The 20,541-nt window shown below is 48.2% G+C and overlaps 1 long non-coding RNA gene across 9 annotated transcripts; it reads right to left on the reverse strand.

Moving 5' to 3' along the window:
• Positions 1-2,470: 2,470 nt before the first annotated feature.
• Positions 2,471-18,455, reverse strand: LOC119311194. Of its 9 annotated transcripts, XR_005150929.1 has the most exons (7): positions 18,048-18,455; positions 17,090-17,199; positions 16,763-16,884; positions 14,890-14,991; positions 14,157-14,279; positions 3,712-4,109; positions 3,006-3,417 (listed from the first exon to the last, which is right to left on the reverse strand). It is a non-coding gene; the product is annotated as an uncharacterized LOC119311194 (long non-coding RNA). The 9 variants fall into 9 exon arrangements; XR_005150934.1 differs by adding an exon at positions 2,471-2,845 and having other exon boundaries at positions 3,293-3,417; positions 16,763-18,455; XR_005150933.1 differs by adding an exon at positions 2,471-2,883 and having other exon boundaries at positions 3,293-3,417; positions 16,763-18,455.
• Between the last annotated feature and the right edge of the window lie 2,086 nt (positions 18,456-20,541).

Here is a 20,541-nt window from a genome sequence, read left to right on the forward strand (position 1 = left end):
TCGATCGATCGGTTGGTGCCATCTGTCTGCACGAGTCAATGCCATATGGTCAGCAACATGGTCCTGCTAGATACGTGGAGCACCCACATTTGTGGGGGAAATGACCTGACAAATGCCGTTAGGTTTCAAATAAGTGTGCCTGTGGAACGCTTCTCCGGCATCTACTCCTAGTAAATGAGGCGGTACCATGTCCATACATGGAGTGCATATCCAGTGATACCAACACTAGTATGATACGGTGATAAAAGAAGATGTGGTCCGTTTGATCTGTGCCCTAGGGACAGGATTGAACATCCACACAATCCACTACTAAATATACGAGGGAGAGCTTGAAACTTTTGTAAATTGCTGGTTTGCAACTTAGCCTTACGTCATGTCACTATCGCCTCTCTTTTTTGTGGGACGGTCATTTCAGTTTCATTCACATGGATGAAGTAAAAAAGCTAGATCACACTAGAAATACATCATCCGATTCCAAAAGAAATAAACCTATATGTAGCTTTCGGGAGAAGTGAGCAACGCAACGAAAAAGAGATTACTCTGCTTGTAATTATTGAGTAAGCTCATGATTTTTTTTTATTTTTTGAGGATCCTTCAGTAGCTCATGTTGGAACGATCAGTTTGTGTCCAGTCTTTGCTGCTGGGGCCCAATTTTTTTTTTCAAATGTCAAACGAATTGAGACAAATTTTATTTTTTTTGTGATCTTTGTCCCATACAAATGCCACGTGCAAATTTTGACAGATAAGCATTTTCGCCTGCACAAAAAAAATCGAAGACCAAATGTCACCGTAATTTTGTGTTTTTTTCACCGACGAAACACCGCTGCTCCGTTCCTCGTGAAAATTCTCAAGGATGCTTGCGACACCAACAAGATCATCTACAAAGTTTTTCAGAATTGTTCAAAAAATTAAAAAAGGTATTGTTCAACCGGGAGCCAAAACGCCGCCGCCCCCTTACTTATCTCGTTATTTAAGAACAAATATAATTACTACATGCATGTGCTGATTAACCCATACATCCTGATCTAACAATGTACGATTACTTTTCCGCTAACTGTATGAGCAACAGTGTACTGTGCACCGTTCAATGTTAGTGGGAATTTCGGTCTTTCTATCTTTCTATTTTAGGTTAATGGGATTAAAATACTTTGCTCTACCAGCGGGCTGCATCTTGATGAATGGCAGCGGACAGGAACAAAGACTTGTTGCTGAGAAAATGAGACGTGCAGAAGTGTTACGACTTTGTAAGTACGCGCAGCTTTCTGGGAGGCAAGATGGAAATATACAGGGAGGTATGTGTAAAAACACAAGTGAGCTGATCCCACGCCCTCCATGTAGATCGGACGTACCATGCAAGCTCGGAGCATGGTATCATGCCATGCACCGTATCACAGGATATTTTCACATATGCACGCAAGCAAGTTGGTGCCATGGCATTCATGGTGGCTGGCGAGGAGAGACAAGTGCACGTCGTGAAGTTACTGCCCGATCGCAGCTCAGCTCTCCGCTGCCTGCGTCGTATTTACAAGCTCGCGCAGACTGACACTGTTGTCGCCAAAGCTGCATCGCCATTCAATATTACGGCAGAGGATTCATTTCATTTGAAGAAATATCTACTCATCGATGAACTTGGCCGAGCAAAACATACTCAAATTAGGGAGCGCCTATTTATCACGTGCCTGAAAACGAGGAACCACTTGTTGCATTGCTCCAAGTATTTCACAAAAAACTATAACTTTCCATCCAACCTACCGGAAAACTACCACTCTACAAAAACTAGTAGAATGCACGTGCGTTGTCACGGGCTTTTGAAATATATATTGTTGGAGTTTTATAAATATAGCGCATGTTAAATTTCACATATACTCCCTTATATTTCACATGTACTATAAGTTACGTCTATATACATCCATATGTAATCCATATTAAAATCTCTAAAAAGACATTTAGAAATGGAGGGAATAGAAAATAGGCACAATCGGGTAATAATTGAAGTTCACTTAACTTGCAATGTAAATTGATAATAAAAAAGGCAATTTGATGATGTATAACATATAGGGTGATTATTCAACTAAAAATCTGTTACAAATTAAGATCTACTTGATGCTCTTAAGAAACTCTCACACTATATCAGGAGTGTTGTTCTTAGCTTCATTCGCATGATATTTTAGCAAGTGTAATAAAAAACATCTGCCGCAACTCATACCCATCAGATCACAGCACGTAACACACGGAGATATGATATTTGATGAATATTTAATGGACGCAACAATGAAGAAAATATAATGAACAAAGATAAAATTATAGAGCAAGCCTAGCGAATCAAGTTCCGCCGGGCACATAACACGACTTAAGCTTATTGTTACTATTCTAGTTTCCAATAAATGCCAACTTTTAAATATCAAATGATCGAGAAATGAAAGTTCAAAAATTAATTTATCCTTGTAGTTGCATGTCACTATGCGGTAACCATTGGGAAATAAATAACATGACTAATTTACTAAAACTATCAAAATTTAATTTGTATAGTGTAAAATATATTGATAAGATCATAAAAACAACCAAATTGGACCATTATCAAACAGCAACAACCCACCGCCGAGAGCAAACACAAAAATATATGAACAAGATATAGCTAATATGGGATATTGACCTCATGCCTCCCCCATAGTACAGCCATGAAATGGATATGCACGTCCATGTATTCCTAATACTACATTTCTACTATACCTAGAGTCATCATTCAAAACACAACAACACAAATTAAGAGCAGTTGTACTTCTGTTGGATATTTTGTTGAACATTCCGCATGGAAGTCGAAGTAGAAGATTGAAGGTGACTGAGCCTGCAGGTTGAAGAAAACATCTAAACCTAAACCTAAACCTGAACATAAGAAACAAAATAAGGACAATTTATAAGAAACAAAAAAGTGATGAAGCACACACCTACAATCCCGCACATAAGGTAAGACGCAATTACACCATGATTTACTCACAAAATGGAACTAAGAAAGCACACCAATCAGGTAAATGAGGCATCATCCCCCGTTCAAGTCTCTGATGTCATTTAGGCCCAACAATAATAATGTAGACCTTCACATCAAAGCATCATGCACTCAAAAATATTAAGTAGATCAATCTATTGTATTATTAGCATACAAAATCACTCAACTAAATGAAAGTGTGAGAAACATCCTACAGGATTGGACCTAAAAGAACTAATACACCAACAAACATAAGCATTCGATAATTACCTATTCTTCTTATTTATTTATAGGATTTTCATACTATACCAGGGTTGGGGGCGGCGAAGAAGTAGATATTGAGGAGGCATCATCAATCTGTATTGTGAACAGTAGGTCGCTGCTCGATCATCTTAGTGTGAGGGGCCACACCATGCATATACCATTGTAGGATACTACAAAAAGGATAAAATTTCATTTAACGTAAGTGCATAACAATAGTAAGTCAGTTCAAGGGAAATCATATCAAGTAAAGGAATTAATGTTGCCCTTATTCATAAAGGAATGCCTACTCATTTTGAAAATAGTATGCATACTCATTGTCCAAGGGCGGACCATGAGAAATAGTCTATCTATGAAATCAAACACTCACCGAAAAACATTAAGATTCTTGACTTCCTCCTTTGATAATAAGATCAATTTGTAGCAAGTCTTAAACCAAACAAGATGTGAAGCAACAAGTGATATACCTGATTGTCTTCCGCTTCATGTTGTGTCTTTTCTTCTTTTCACTTCTCTCTCAGTAGCAACCACCGTGATACCTATTTGCTTGTGTTCCCCTCCACGTTGTAAGTGCTCAACAAACAATATTGTCGTCTTCCTAAATCTTCATCCATCTATGCTTTTCACGGCATTATTGTGTTCTCCATCCCCCCATAACACATCAATGTCATATTCAACTCCGACTATCATCTCTCGTGGTTCACTGTCGCCTTTCATAATAAACAATAGTGCAATAAATATCTCACATATTATTATGAATAACAAATGGGAATTTACCCATTCCTCCCGGTAGACCAGTCTCTCTGGTTATCTAAAACCAGCCACAAAGGAAACCAGTTTGTAACCCAAGAAATGCCGAAACAACCTAAAAAGCATAAGCACAGTAGTATAAGTTAGAAGGTGGAACTAAGCAGAACAAAATGCATTGTATAGACCAAATACAGCTCTCAATCACATTCGAAAGATAAACCCAGACGAGCAATATCGTTATAGTTGGTTCCCCTATACGAGGAATCACATCGCACCACTCAAGTTTATTTCCTTGTCACACTTGTCACATTAGGGTTGTCTTAAGTTTGATTTAATCGCCTCTCTTGTGGACCAAGAAAATTACACCTACAACTGAATCAAAGCATGCTCAACAAGTAACTGCCAAATATAGATCAGATATATGAAACTGCTATAACATAACATAGTGATTCATAAGAGATGTGCACCTGGGCAAGGCATTGTGATAGATTCAGCGCACGGGGTCTTCCGTCTAGCTAGAAGGCTGTGTTGCGCTTAGCCCACAACGTCTTCCTCTCCTCAAGTGGTGTGCTCTGCCTACGTGCTCTTCGGCATGCATTCATCTCTTGCCTCAGCTCGGCTGACTTATTTTTATTGGCTCCCCTTCTGTTGGCATTCGTCTCGTTCCTCTCCTTGGCTGTAAGATTTTTCCTAACTTCCCTTTGGTTTGCATTCCTCTCTGTCGGTGTCAAAACCGGCAGATCTCGGGTAGGGGGTCCCGAACTGTGCGTCTAGGCGGATGGTAACAGGAGACAAGGGACACGATGTTTTTACCCAGGTTCGGGCCCTCTCGGTGAAGGTAAAACCCTACTCCTGCTTGATTAATATTGATGGTATGGGTATTACAAGAGTTGATCTACCATGAAATCAGAGAGGCTAAACCCTAGAAGCTAGCCTATGGTATGATTGTTGTTCGTCCTACGGACTAAAACTCTCTGGTTTATATAGACACCGGAGAGGGCTAGGGTTACACAGAGTCGGTTACAATGGTAGGAGATCTTCAGATCGTATCTCCAAGCTTGCCTTCCACGCCAAGGAAAGTCCCTATCCGGACACGGGACGAAGTCTTCAATCTTGTATCTTCATAGTCCGGGAGTCCGGCCAAAGGTCATAGTCCGGTCATCCGGACACCCCCTAATCCAGGACTCCCTCAGTAGTCCCTGAACCAGGCTTCAATGACGACGAGTCCGGCGCACCAATTGTCTTCGGCATTGCAAAGCGGGTTCCTCCTCCGAATACTTCATAGAAGATGTTGAACACCAGGATAGTGTCCGGCTCTGCAAAATAATTTCCACATGCCACCATAGAGAAAATAACATTTGCACCAATCCAATCTGCTGACGTATTCCGTAGCGTGACCTCACGCCACGGCCTGATTTTTATTTACTTTACTGCTCCACCTCAGCACGTTTAGCGAGGCGCTTTCCTTGGCACGTCTTGTCGAAGCAGAGATTGTGTCCCCTCATTTCGGGATTCTCATCAGTACGGGCGTGGGTAACCCAACCGCGCCATTAACCACGGCGCTTGGGAGATAAGCGAGTTTTATTAGGCCGGTAGGGGCTCATAGTTTCGGCCGCCCATATAAGGGGATAAGGATCTATCCTTTCCATTCACGCCTTCTTCCTCCTTTGCTTATTCGTCCTTGCGCACTCGAGCTCCAACGCCCAAGCCCGCACATCTCGCCTCGACCTACTCCAACCATGTCCGGAGCGGGAGGCAAGTGGATGGCCTCCTCCGTCACGGAGGGGCACATCAAAAGGGTGCGGAAAGCCGGATACCTGCACAACGACATTGCGCACCGGCTTCCAGACGAGGGGCGGCTCATCCCCACCCCTGGCCCCCATGAGAGGGTCGTATTTCTTCCCCATTTCCTCCGCGGACTGGGCTTTCCTCTTCACCCGTTCGTCCGGGGGCTCATGTTCTATTCCAGCCTGGACTTCCACGATCTGGCCCCGAACTTCATCCTCAACATCTCGGCGTTTATCGTCGTGTGTGAGGCCTTCCTCCGCATCGAGCCCCACTTTGGCCTATGGCTGAAGATTTTCAGCATCAAGCCGAAGGTCGTGGGCGGACGCCAAGCGAAGTGCGAAGGCGCCATGGTGGGCAAGATGCACAATGTCACATGGCTCGAGGGCGCCTTCGTAGAGACCATCAAAGGGTGGCAATCGGGGTGGTTCTACATCACCGAGCTGCGTGACCATGAATGGGCAGCGGCCCCCGAATTCCAATTTGGCATTCCCACACGGCTCACATCTTGGAAAGAGACGGGCCTGTTGTGGGGTAATTCGGCAGAAGTGACCACACTTCAAACCTGCATCAAAGACCTGATTAGCAGGAAGGTTAAACTTGTCACCGTAGTCCAGGTCATGCTCTTCCGCCGGATTCTCCCGTGTCAACGACGGGCTTTCAACTTGTGGGAGTTCGACCCGGCCCAGCACCAGACTCTGTCCCGACTCTTCGACACAAAGCACGAGGATGCATGGAAGGTGCTATTCAAGAGCTCCGAGGTCCCGCCTCCCGTCACCGAGGATCGCGAATTCTGCGCCAAGCGCCAAGCCAGCGCGTGAGCTAATTTTCCCATTACGGGGTATCTGTTTTCCATAGATTTGATTTTATGCGGGATCTAAACCCCCATCCCTTTGCCAGGACTGGCAGAAGAGGGCCGGACTGATCAACTGTCCGGCTCCTTTGCCCGAAGACCCAGCGGACGCTCGTTTAACGAAGCTGCTAGTTCTGGCACCTCACGTGGTGCCAGAGAAGAAGGCCAAGAAGAAGGCCACGGGGACTCGAAAGAGCTCCCGGCGCCTGGTGGTGTCGGATTCATCGCCCGACGACCCCGACGCACCCTCCGCCTCGGAAGACGAGGAGGAGGAAGAAGAAGAAGAAGCCTCTCCCCCTCCAATGGGGGGAGGAAAGAAAAGGAAGGCTGCCCCAACTGGGGAGACCGAGGGGGCCAAGAAGGGGAAGACCCTTCTGCCGGACTATGCCTCCGATGCTGAAGACGGCGGGGAGGAATGGCCATCCAGGGTCAAGCCCCTGGCAAAATCGTAAGTGTCCGGCTACCCGAATGACTCATGGCGCCCCTCTATTATTTGATAGCTTCTGATGCCGAATTTTAATTATGCAGTCCACCCAGAGTTCAGCTCGGCTATTCGTCGAGCGGCTCTCTGAATTCGTCGGATGTGAATAGCGCTTCACTTCCGACGGCTTCCTCCCCGCTCCCTGCGGACGACGCCGAGGCGGAGTCCCAAAAGGGACCGAACCAGGAGCAGGTGGTCCTGGAGGCGCCCCAAGGAGACCTCCTGGACTCCAGGCCCAAAGGGAGCAAAGCCCCGGAGGGATCTATGTCCGGCCCCGGGCCGGACACTGCTCCGGAACCGCCAACGGTTCCAGAGTCCGACGGGCGGCACCTTCATACGAAGGGAAAGCCTACGCCACCGGCAACCTTCGTCCATCCGGAGGCGCCGGACAATTTGCTGGAGGCGCTTAACGGCGCCTCCATCAACGAGGAACACCGCACTGTTATAAGTGCGGTGATTCAAAAGGCTCAGTCCGCCAAGAGCGGGCTGACAGGAGCCTGCACAAGGCTGTTAACAAGCTTCGAGGTATGTGTTCAAAACATATAAAAATGTTACCGCATAGACAGTAGCCCCTGATGCTCGGTTCGGCGCTCGGAAAAGAAAAGCCGAGCTAAGGATCTAAAAAGATATACGCGGGAGTCTAATAAAAATATGTCGATATGGGAATGCAGGCTGCGCTGCTGACCTCCGCCGCACTGACTGCGGAGGTCAATGCATTGAAGGGAAGCCTCGAGCGGTCCGAGAGCGAGCTCGGCCGTGCCAAGAAGCAGCTCGAGGACAAGGAGGGTATGTAATACCGTATGTAAATGTATATAAAAATACTTGGTTGCAAATAATGACAGGACCAACCTAAATGTTGCAGGGGCCACGGCCGAGGTGGCGGCCCTGAAGGAGGCGGTCTCCAAGGCCGAAAGCAATGCGGCCCTGGAGCGTGCCGAGCGAGAGAAGCAGGAGGCGCGGGTGGCGGAGGTGCGGCAAGAGCTCCAGGCTCTCGTGGAAAAACACGAGAGTTTGGAGCGCGACTCGAAGACTCGAGAGTCCGAGCTCGCCTTGGCTCTTGAGAGTGCCAAAATCGCTAAGGCCGAAGCCCAGAAGGCCCTCCAGGATATCGAGGCGATGAAGAAGATAGCGGCGGGTAAGACATTCTTTATGCAAAGCAAGAATATAAAAGTAAATTATCTGTTACTTACCCGGATCCGGAGCTCTCCAGGAGCGTTCGCCGATCTGCCACATAGTGTGTCTGATGCCGCCGCATACTACCGAGCCGAAGAGGGGAGCTCGACGGAAAAAGTGTTCTGGTCTCAGTATGCTGAGGCCGAACATCCGGTGCCCCTGAGCGACCAGCTGAAGCAGCTGGTCGAGCTCCACAAGGTGGCCGAACAGGCCATGAAGGGCCTCATAGCTCGGCTGTGGCCTGGAGAAGCCATGCCTGGGAGCTACTTCGGTCTGGTGCGGCGGCTGGTAGACGCGTGTCCGTGGATTGAAGTTGTCAAGCGCTCCGTCTGTATTGAAGGTGCCCGTCGGGCTCTTGCCCGTGCTAAAGTGCACTGGGGCAAGCTGGACGCTGAGAAGCTTTTGACGGACGCGCCACCGCCAGGCAAGGAGTATCGCACGCCCGAGATGTATTATAAGGGCGTCCTGAAGGGTGCTCGCCGTATAGCAGACGAGTGCACTAAAGATGTAATTTTTGAGTAGTCTCGCATCTATTATCCTGTACGCTGAAAACTTTGTTCATATGCGTTAAGCAACGCTTATTAATTTAAAATATTACCTTCTGTGCGGCCGTTTAGCAAATCTGAGAGATGCAAGTCGTCGGCTTCGACCCCCATGCCACGAGTGTTGGGGTGTTCGGGATAAACCTGAGCGCTCTTGTTCCCATTCTTGGGTCCATCTAGGGAGGCGCTCAGCACAACGAACCAGGCCGTCGGACTTATGATGCTTTATCACTCTCACTTAGCCATAGAATTCTATAATTTTAAATTTCGGCGAAGCCCCTTGTATTCGGAAGACCGAGTTCGGGGTGCTATCCACGCCTAGGCCGGATAAGTCCGGTTCCTCGCTCTAAGCGGCATAAGTCTTTAAGGACTCGAAAAAAAACCTCGCGAACAGCGACCGGTCTCTCGCACTATCATGACGGTCAGTTTTAGCTTTCTCTACTGAGGTGTTAACCCAGCTCAACTGGGGCACAATCGCAGTAGTTCTCCCAGCGCTACCTTAGCCAACATTGCGGAATGTAAGGTACCAAAACATGGGAGCAGGGCAAACCCAACTATTGACCAAAGACATGATTCGGAGCCGATGCATATAGTGCTATAAGTTCGGGGTGCCGCACTCGTGAGAGTGTTCGGTCTTCTCACACCATGTTATGGGGTACTTAAGCCACTGGTGTATTGGCCGTACCAAAGTGTACGGTTGCATAATGTCATGATTGAACATATTTGTATAAAAATAGATGAATACAATAATAGATAAGAGTTATGTATTGTTTATTAAAAAAGAGCTGCTATGAAAGCAGAACGATACAAATAGTGCGATAAGCAAGGGATGGGATTATTTGACATGTCCCCCTCCAGGGGCAAGCTGCGTAAATTTAAGCAAAACGGGTATTTAGCTTGTTATAGAGACCACCTGGACATATGACGCAGCTTGTTCGCGCCCTGGCTGTTGCATCGTGTGTTCGGCGAGTTTATTGCCGGACAGGCCTTCCGAATAGTTGGGTCCTGAAAGTATACAAAAAAAACGACGGAATAGGGAGCCCCTAAGTGCGGTTGAGTCGCATTCTGGGCGTGCCGTAGTTGTGCCCCTCCCCTTATGCCCATGGTATTTTCAAAGCGTAATTATGTATGCGTGATACCGATATCATCGTCTGGCGAGGGCTGGGGTTGGGGCCGCACTGCTATGCTCGCTCGGAACGTGCCAGCCGGCTTTGTTGGAGGTTGCTTCGGGCGCGCTTGACGTTCTCCGGACGTTTAACACCCGGATTGGGGAGGTGCCTTGAGAGGCTGCTCTGTACTTCCGCCGCCAGGGCCGCTGTGTGCTCCTCCGTTCAAAGAGAGCGTTTAGTGTTTTCATTTACCGTAATGACTCCGCAAGGACCTGGTATCTTGAGCTTGAGATATGCATAGTGCGGCACCGCATTGAATTTTGCAAATGCGGGTCGTCCAAGCAGGGCGTGATAGCCACTGCGGAATGGGACTATGTCGAAGATTAACTCTTCGCTTCGGAAATTATCCGGGGATCCGAAGACCACTTCGAGTGTAACCGAGCCTGTACAGTTGGCTTCTACACCTGATATGACGCCTTTAAAGGTTGTCTTTGTGGGTTTAATCCGTGAGGGATCTATACCCATTTTTCGCACTGTATCCTGATAAAGCAGGTTCAGGCTGCTGTCGCCGTCCATAAGGACTCTAGTGAGGTGAAATCCGTCAATGATTGGGTCTAGGACCAATGCGGCGAATCCGCCGTGACGGATGCTAGTGGGGTGGTCCCGTCGATCGAAGGTGATCGGGCAGGAGGACCATGGGTTGAACTTTGGGTTGACTGGCTCCAACGCATAGACGTCCTTGAGGGCACGCTTCCGCTCCCTTTTGAGGATGTGGGTTGTGTATATCATGTTCACCGTCCGCACTTGCGGGGGGAAGCCCTTCTGTCCTCTGTTGTTCGGCGGTCGGGGCTCCTCCTCCTCATTGCTACACAGCCCCTTGTCACTGGTTTCGGCACTTAACTTGCCTGCCTGCTTGAACACCCAACAGTCCCTGTTGGTGTGGTTGGCTGGTTGTTCGGGGGTGCCGTGTATCTGGCACAAGCGATCGAGTATCTGGTCTACGTTGGATGGGCCCGGAGGGTTTCTTTTGAATGGCTTCTTCCGCTGACCGGGTTTAGAGCCTCTGAATCCAGCATTGACTGCCGTATCCTCAGTAGTGTCACCGTTAATGCAGCGCTTGTGCTTGTTGCGACGTGACCTGCCATTGTTGTCCTTGGTATCTGAATTACCAGGGCTTTTGGTTATGTTATTGCTACGAGCTAGCTAGCTGTCTTCGCCCGCGCAGAAGCGGGTCATGAGTGTCGTGAGGGCTGCCATAGATTTCGGCTTTTCCTGTCCTAGGTGTCGGGCAAGTCATTCGTCTCGGATGTTGTGCCTGAAGGCAGCAAGGGCCTCGGCGTCCGGACAGTCGACTATTTGATTTTTCTTGGTTAGGAACCGTGTCCAGAATTGTCTGGCCGATTCCTCTAACTGCTGGATTATGTGGCTTAGGTCATCGGCGTCTGGTGGTCGCACGTAAGTGCCCTGGAAGTTGTCAAGGAATGCGGATTCCAGGTCCTCCCAGCAACTAATTGACTTTGCTGGCAGGCTGTTAAGCCAATGTCGAGCTGGTCCTTTAAGCTTGAGCGGGAGGCATTTGATGGCGTGTAGATCATCACCACGGGCCATGTGGATATGAAGGAGGTAATCTTCGATCCATACCGCGGGATCAGTTGTGCCGTCATATGATTCAATGTTTACGGGCTTGAAACCCTCGGGGATTTGATGATCCATTACTTCGTTTGTGAAGCATAGTGGGTGTGCGGCGCCCCTGTACTGGGCTATATCACGGCGCAGCTCGGATGAGCTTGGTCTGTTGTATTCGGCATGGCCGTATTTATCATATGCGGTGTGACGGTTATCATCACGTGATGTGGGGCGCCCACGCGATCCGTAGATCGATCTTGTTTACCTTGCCTTGTCCTCCAGTATATCTCGCAGGTCTGTTGCATCTCCCCGTACTCTGTTATGTTTTGAGCGGTGCCGGGGTGCGGCTTGGGTCGAGGGCCTGAAGGTCTCTCTGTCGCGGCCACGGGGTGGCCGATCGGGCGCATTGTACGCTGGTAATATAGGTCTAGTTGCTTCCTCCTCAAGTTGGGGTAGCAGCCTGCGCTTTGGGTAGCTCTTGGAGGGGCGCTCGAGTTTATACTCTTCGGCCGCCAGGACTTCGGTCCATCTGTCGGCTAGCAAGTCTTGGTCAGCTCTAAGCTGTTGCTGTTTTTTCTTGAGGCTGCGTGCCGTGGCCATAAGCCTGCGTTTGAAACGCTCTTGTTCGACGGGATCCTCTGGCACGACGAATTCTTTGTCGTCGAGGCTTGCCTCGTCTTCAGAGGAAGGCATATAGTTGTCGTCCTCAACCTCTCTGTCGGCCGCTCTCTCCTGAGGGCTGGCTCCTTCGTCCTCCTGCACTGAATCCTGCTGGAGGGGGTTATCTTCGGCACTGTCCGGCGTGTTGTTATCTCCGGTGCCGGATTCGCCGTTCTTGCTTTGGCGGGATTTAGAGCGGCGCCGCTGACGCCGGCGCTTGAGTTGCTTCCTGGAGGGGTCATCCTCCGTTTGTTCCTCGCCATCCCCTGCTTTAGGGGTGTCCACCATGTATATGTCATATGACGAGGTGGCTTTCCAATTCCCTATAGGTGCTGGTTCTTGGTCGTCTCCTTCATCGGCATCCATACCGTCGATGTCTTCGGAGTCAAAGTCGAGCATGTCGGTTAAATCGTCGATAGTGGCTACAAAGTGGGTGGTGGGTGGGTTTCGAATTTCTTCGTCCTCCGTATCCCAACCCTGCTGACCATAGTCCGGTCAGGGCTCTCCTGACAAAGAGAGAGACTTTAGGGAGTTCAAGATATCGCCAAAGGGCGAGTGCTGAAAGGCGTCCGCGGCGGTGAACTCCATGATCGGAGCCCAATCGGGTTCGATCGGAAGGGGTGCGGAAGATTCGGAGTCCGGTGTGGAGTCCGGCACCTTGGAGTCACGGGCCTTGCAAAGGACTAGGCTGGTGTTCGGCTCTATCGCCGTAGAGATAGCGGCTCCTGGGGCGGCCTCCAACCGTCCGTCCCTGGTTAGCGCGGTCGGCTCCGAACTAACGGTCGGAGCGGACTCCTGAGCGGCACTCCAGGCGCTGTCCGGCGGCTGAGCTAGATCATGCCCATCGAGACAGTGTGGCGCGCTCGGCCGTGGCTCGAATCCGTTGAAGATCAAGTCCCCGCGAATGTCGGCCGTGTAGTTTAAGCTTCCAAACCTGACCTGATGGCCAAGGGCGTAGCTTTCGATCTGCTCCAGATGGCCAAACGAGTTGGCCCGCAGTGCAAAGCCGCCGAATACGAAGATCAGTCCGGGGAGAAAAGTCTCGCCCTGGACCGCGTTGTGGTTGATGATCGAAGAAGCCATCGGGCCTAAAGGCGACGACACAGAGAAACTCTCAATGAAAGCACCAATGTCGGTGTCAAAACCGGCAAATCTCAGATAGGGGGTCCCGAACTGTGCGTCTAAGCGGATGATAACAGGAGACAAGGGACACGATGTTTTTACCCAGCTTCGGGCCCTCTCGGTGGAGGTAAAACCCTACTCCTGCTTGATTAATATTGATGGTATGGGTATTACAAGAGTTGATCTACCACGAGATCAGAGAGGCTAAACCCTAGAAGCTAGCCTATGGTATGATTGTTGTTCGTCCTACGGACTAAAACTCTCCGATTTATATAGACACCGGAGAGGGCTAGGGTTACACAGAATCGGTTACAATGGGAGGAGATCTTCAGATCATATCACCAAGCTTGCCTTCCACGCCAAGGAAAGTCCCTATCTGGACACGGGACGAAGTCTTCAATCTTGTATCTTCATAGTTCGGGAGTCCGGCCAAAGGTCATAGTCCGGTCATCCGGACACCCCCTAATCCAGGACTCCTCACTCTCTTTGTTAGTTTTATTTTGTCTAGTTGATTTTCAACGTGCATTCATTTCCCATCTCTGCTAGGTTGTTAGACTATCTCTCCATGCTTTATCACGGTATCGCCTTTGTTGCTTTTTGTCTTGTATAACACTTGCATACAAAGCAATGTGTTCAGCACCATTTGGTGTTCCTTGAAGTGTTGTAGGGATTTCTGCACGGACAATGTATAAATTGCTAAATCTAAGACCCCAATTAGACGCAATATACCAAGCACATTGGTTAGACTTAACCAATCTAGATCTATAGATAATCATACTCCAATGAAAAAAATGTCGTGTGAAGGTGATACCATTTGATATTGCCACATGATCTTTTGGCTCCAATGTTGGGACCATAATGTCCTTGGAAAGCATTGTAGATGATTGGGTGGATCATTCACATATGAACATATCAGATGACTGTTCCACAACAACTGTTAAAATTACAAGCTCGGTTACAAATTTTCAGTACGTCCTATATCCACACACTTCTTGAGAAAATACATACTCCGATCAGAAATAAGTTTCATGGTTTTAGTTCAAATTTTTAAACTAAAACCATGACACTTATTTCCGATCGGAGGGATTACCTTTTTTACCCAATATTAGATAGGTGTTCTGTATACTGTGACATCTTAATTATAAGCCGGTGTTGCAAGGTAATGATCAACTGCTTTTGAGCCTTGAGACTGTGGTTCATAAAATAAATAAATAAAGCTAATGCTACCATGTAAGGCAATAAGGATGTCACATAGGCTGCAACTTCAATTATTTGAGAAACTGATAATCCTAGGATACTTTTAGGGCTCTATGAAGGTTGGTGTGGATAATCCCAATTTACACAATAGGTAATGCCTGACATATGTTTGCACATAGTTTACTATGACTAATCACTCTGTGATGAGATCGAAAACATATGTTGTTGGCTAGTAGCTTGTATTTTAGAAATAGAAACATAGTTTGACCTTCAGGTGACTCCGTCAATACCTCATGTAGAAAACCAATCATATAGGTATATAACGGAATAGAAAACAGAAATCTCACCAAGCGAGACAGGATATGTATGGCCCATCTAATTTTGATGCCAATTATGTTGTGGCCGCTCCCAACCTTGAAGCAATGATCTTTCTTGGAATTCTTCCAGTTCTGCATATGGAGTAAGATTTAGAATAGCAGGATTTATAAAATTAGGGGCAAGCCAGTCAAAGGATAAGTGGCATTTGAGCAAAATAATGTGACAAGAATTAATGAGACAATTTTGATAGTGCATCAACATGAGGTAGATATAAACGGATTGGAAAACATAAACCATGAAAGAGTAGCAATCACGAAGGAAACAATTAGGCACTAATTTAATGCTGAACCCAATGTAAATTCTCATCAACTGCAGACATCAGAATACCGTGCATCACTTTATTTGTTTGCAAAGTAGAAAGTTTGAGCAGCTAACACTTCCATTTTATATGACAAGGTTTATTTTTCTCCTGTAGCCATCCACATTTTCTCACATGAAGGTGCATTCAGCAATAATTTAATTAGATATATCCAGATAACAAAGATACATCAAAAAATTCTCAAAACAAATATCTCTCGCTTTCTCAACCGTAACTACGTTTACACATGTAGCAGAAAAAGTGGGAGAAATACTTAAGCTACTACAGTACAAGACTATTAGATGTACCACCGGTGGAGCTCTCTCCATAGGGCGAAGTGCCCGCCCACCATTTATTTCTGGCAAAAGATACTCTAGTATACACGCTTGATCGATGGATGACAGGTGCAATAAATCGATCAATCTTTGATGTTGGGCTGTGACTTGTGAGAAGGCTCCTTATTTGGGTCGTGCCCTTACCGCGCGCGTGCACGGACGCACACACGACGCACACCTTGGCGCTAGCGGCTAGCAACAAGAGCAGTGGTCGGCTGGCTGCAACCAAGCCAACAGTAGTGGCCGGCAGCAAGGAAGTCTCACGGGCTGTAGTCTCGGCTGCCCTACCTCGAATTTTTTTTGTACTGGCATCTAAAATGCCCGTGCGTTTGCCACGGGCCTTCTTCTTTCCTGATTGCACATATAAATTAAAATGCACGCCACTTGTAATGTAATTCCACTGTGTATACACAGTGGGCAATGATAATTATCTATTAAAAACTAAGATCTACTTTCCCAAACGAAAGAAAATTTGGGCCCCCTCCGCCGACGTCCTTAACTGGAAGTTATGCTGATAATGGAGCATGTTTGAAATAAAGTTATGCTGATAACTCGAAGAAAACGAGTAAGCAAACATGAGTATCTCACAACCACAAAGGAACAAACATGACTTATTCCCATCCGATTTTTTTCGTGGCTACGCCTCTCCGAGGATCATTGGATTTGTCTTTCACAATGATCATCGAGGTGGCTTTGTAAGGAACATGCTGGCACCTGATAGCTTATCATTTATCAAATTATCTACATATTTTTTAGTATAAGATAGTTTCAACAGACAAATTATGCCCCTATCAAAAGAAAAGAAGAACACAAGAATTTTTAAATAGACAGACCAAAATGTTTATGATGTTAACTCTAATAGAGCGAAGATTATGTGAAAGTCTCATGCATTGATTTTAAATCTCAATTAAATACAGCTAGATACCCATTGTGTACAAAATAATCACCAAATAGTTATCAAGCAAATATCAAGTGAGAACATATTGGCACACTCCAAGAATAATTGTAGTTATGTTAAAAAAGAAAAAATTGCGATTAAGTAAAAGGAAAAATCTGCTTAATTAATTAACAACTTATCTCACAAGGTTTTTGATCAGGTAAGCACACCTACAACTCATGTATTGATGTTATATTTCTTATTACAACCCATTTTAAAAGTTCAGAAGCTTCCGTGAGAACAATTCAAGGACATTCTTCAGTAGTACTCACCTTTAAGCTGCAGTTTTTCTATTCCTGCGTAGATATTCACATGGTGTACCCAGGATCCTGCGAACAATTGTAACTCCACCCTAAAGGTAAACAGAACTTGACATGGTTTCCGTTGAGAAACCCTGCTACATACATTGTCAAAGTTTCAATAGGCAAATATTAAATTCTGAAAGAGGACTAAACTCCCACTATTTCGACAAGAATATATTTATATGAGACACAATTTTCTGTAACAGAATGTCATAACTGAAAATGGCTTATTGTTTACTATAAAATATGAGCCTGAACAACATAATTTAATCCCTAGAGGAACACTACGGACCATACCCTGTTCTGAACCACTGGTGTCGGTGTGGCGCACCACCGCAAACACCTCTCTTGTTGTGTTGTGCATCACCTAAGGTACTACGCACCGGTTAGCGCCATCTTGATATTCCCTATTTTACAAAGATGGACATCACATGGGAACAAAATTCTACCAACTCCATCAAGAAACGACCACATTAAGAACTCGAGTTATAGGAAGAAATTTCAGCATTAGTGAAAAGGAAATGGACAAAATATTGTATTACAGCTACAGAGCTACAACATTGCATTACAGGTACGGAACTACAATATATCTCCAATATAAAAATTGGGTAATTAATTCCATACCAGATAACTAATTAACGTGCAGTAATTGTGTTGTACGCTTATTGTGGACATCAAAATCTAGATTAGTTACCCATACATGCACAAAAAAACCCTCCCATACTATGTTTATCTGTTGAACCATTTCATCAGGGCAGTCTACTAACCTACACATTCAGGAACTTCTAGCCATATCTATTGTGTTCATCGATTCAGGCTGATCTTCCTTTGCTTTGGTCTACTGTGTTGTTCCTTCTTTCCCGAATAAATACCAATGTCAACGGTGGATACACAAATTTTGTGGAGAGACACCTTGGTGCTGCAAGATGTGAAGAAACAGGCTGACCTTGCCGCTGCATGTATAGTGTTTATCATGGCTTTAATTAACCCGCTGCCATGATCAAACCCATTGCATATGTCTCAGTTGAACAACAATACGCTACAGAAGAGTACTCATGTATTCTCCACATAATCTAAAAACCATACGATCTTCACTTAAACCGCTTTCTGAACAAAACTACTGTCATAACAAAAGTCATGACGGTGAACGGTAAGCAGCAGCAGCACGAACACACAGGGCGGCCAGCCACAGAACAACATCATCAGTACGGGCCGGCCACAAGCACACGGGGCCGACGGCGGGTAATAGCAGCACCTGCAACATGACGGGGCGGCGGCGTCTCGCTGGTAACCCTAACCCTAGCTCGCCGGCCCAGGCAAATTGGGTGAGCCAGAGAAAGAGGATTGACCTAGCAGTCGCCTCCGCCAAGGACCACGGGGAATCGCTGGGAGGAGCCGCCCTCGTCTTCCGTCGAGCACCAGCAGAGACATAGGGGCGGTGGGTTTCGACTTTTGATCCAGGTGGATGGGCGAAGAGGAGAACGAGAGGGATCTGTAGAGAGGCACGGGATCTCGGCGGCGGCGAAGGGCGACTCCTCTCGGATATCGATGCCGGCTCCTCGATAGCCTCTCGGTGACGGAGCGGGAGGCGGGGCGGCGGCGGTGGAGTGGGAGAAAGAGGGAAAGAGAGAGGTCGCGGCGGGAGGGGGTGGATCGAGAGGAGGGGTCGCAGCGGGAGGGAGAGAGAGAGGGAGCGATCGTTGGGTTTTTTTTGGCACCGGTTTTTTTCGCAGAAGGATAGTGAGTTAACGGAGGTGGGAGGAGGATGAAAATAAAACGGAGGTGAGAGGATGACGAAAATAAATCGCGCGGACTATTCACCAAGTCGTCCATTTGAAGTAGAGATTAAAAAAAACCTACCAAAGTTTTGTTAATATGTTGCAAAAAACTATCAAGTCAGAAAAGTGACCGATTAGACTCGTTAAAACCCGTTTATGACAGGTTGGGACCAATCGCAAGTGCTGGCATGGCAAATTAGTCAACTCTGCTATAGATTGTTGTGCTGACTCACACGTGAAACCCACATGTAAGCATCAATCCCCTTCTTTCTTCTCCAAGCATTTTTCTCTAGGCATTTCTTGAAACAAGTTGTATGGGTGGTCGTCCTCCGGACCGGTAAGTTAATAGATTTGATTTCTGTAGTCAAATAGCAATTGCTGTGCAGGTTTGATGCAAGCTGGCCACCACACCGCTAGGCGGACTGGTCACTGCGCCGGGCTCCGCCCGAGCGCGGCTTGCAGGCGTGCAAGCCACCGCAGCCGTCCCAAGCTAGCACACAAGCTACTGGATGCTCTTGCAGTTTGTGTGCTAGCTTGGCTAATCCAACAGCTTATGTGTTAGCTTGGCTAGCTAGCTGCCACGAGCGCGAGCTGGCCTCTGGGTTGCTGCAAGATGCGCTCCGCGCCACTGGCTCTCTTGACCTCGCCCTCGGCAGGTGACGGTGGTTGCCTGCCATGGCCGAGGATGATGAGGTGGACGGCCAGAGGAAGGAGGATACTTGGGGATTTTTTTGGACCGACATGTGGGTCTCACATGTCATAATGCCTAACTTGCTGGTCATATAGACGGCGTTGACTTAAAGTGCCACATCAGCCCTGTTGGGAATAACCCGTGGCGAGCCTGGCGAGCTGGTGCGCGCGAGCGCGTGCGATGGGCGCGTCGGACTCGGGCCAGGGCAAGGTTGGGTGCGTGCGTGCGTGCCCAAGTGTAGGCGTGCGTGTGTGCATGAGTTAGCGCGTGCGTGCATGGGTTTGTTAGCGTAGGACTAGGGCTCGGGCCGCGTAGGGCGCGTGGACTGGCCGCGGCGATCGCGTCAGAGCGCGATGAGCGCGCGCGAGCCAGGGCGTGCGGGGCATGGCGAGTGGGAGGTGGGTGAGACGTGGAGCAGCTCGGGCATGTCCATGGGCTCGGGTATAAAACCCTCTCTCTCCCTATGTAATCGCTGAGGCAATCGAGTTCGAGCTCGAGGTGAAATACAGAAAAACCCGTACGTGCGGGGGGGCGTTCGAGCGCCGGCAAATCTTCTGTGTTCTTCTTCCTCCCCTCCGGTCGTGTCTCCGGTGATCACCGTCGAGTGCCGTAGGCCGTGGCACCAACATTTGGTATCAGAGCAAGGCGACGAGGCGCGGTGAGGGAGCTCGCCGGAGGTCATGGCATTGGTTCCACATGGCGGCGGAGGCAGCGCGGGCGGATCGGTGGCTATGGGGATGCCGGTGCTCGCGCCGGACGGCTACACCGGGTGGGCGATCAAGGCACAGGCGATCCTTGATGCCCACACGCTGTGGGAGGCGGTGGCACCGGCGGGCGACGCGGCGGTGAACGCCAAGAAGTGCAAGATGGCGCGAGCGCTTCTCCTGTCAGGGCTGCCGGAGGATGTGCTGCTCTCGGTGGCGACGAAAGCCACCGCCAGAGAGGTATGGAGCGGGTGCGCGCGGCGAGGAGGGCGATGTTGCGCGGCGAGCTGGATCGGCTCAAGATGGAGGACGGCGAGTCCCTAGACGCGTACGCCGGACGGCTTGCGGGCATGGAGGCGTGGTTCGCGGGGCTAGGGGAGACGCTGGACGAGACGGAGCTGGCGAAGAAGCTCCTGGACACCGTGCCGGACCGCCTCTTCCCCATCGTCGCCGACATCGAATAGTTCTGCGCGCTGGAGGAGCTGACGTACGACGAGGCGCTCGGGAGGTTGCGGGCCTTCGACGAGCGGGTGCGGCGACGCGGGTAGAATAGCGGCGATCGCCCGGGCGGCCAAC

The sequence above is a fragment of the Triticum dicoccoides genome, chromosome 5B, assembly GCF_002162155.2.
Source record: "Triticum dicoccoides isolate Atlit2015 ecotype Zavitan chromosome 5B, WEW_v2.0, whole genome shotgun sequence".
In the NCBI taxonomy this organism is placed as follows: Eukaryota; Viridiplantae; Streptophyta; class Magnoliopsida; order Poales; family Poaceae; genus Triticum; species Triticum dicoccoides.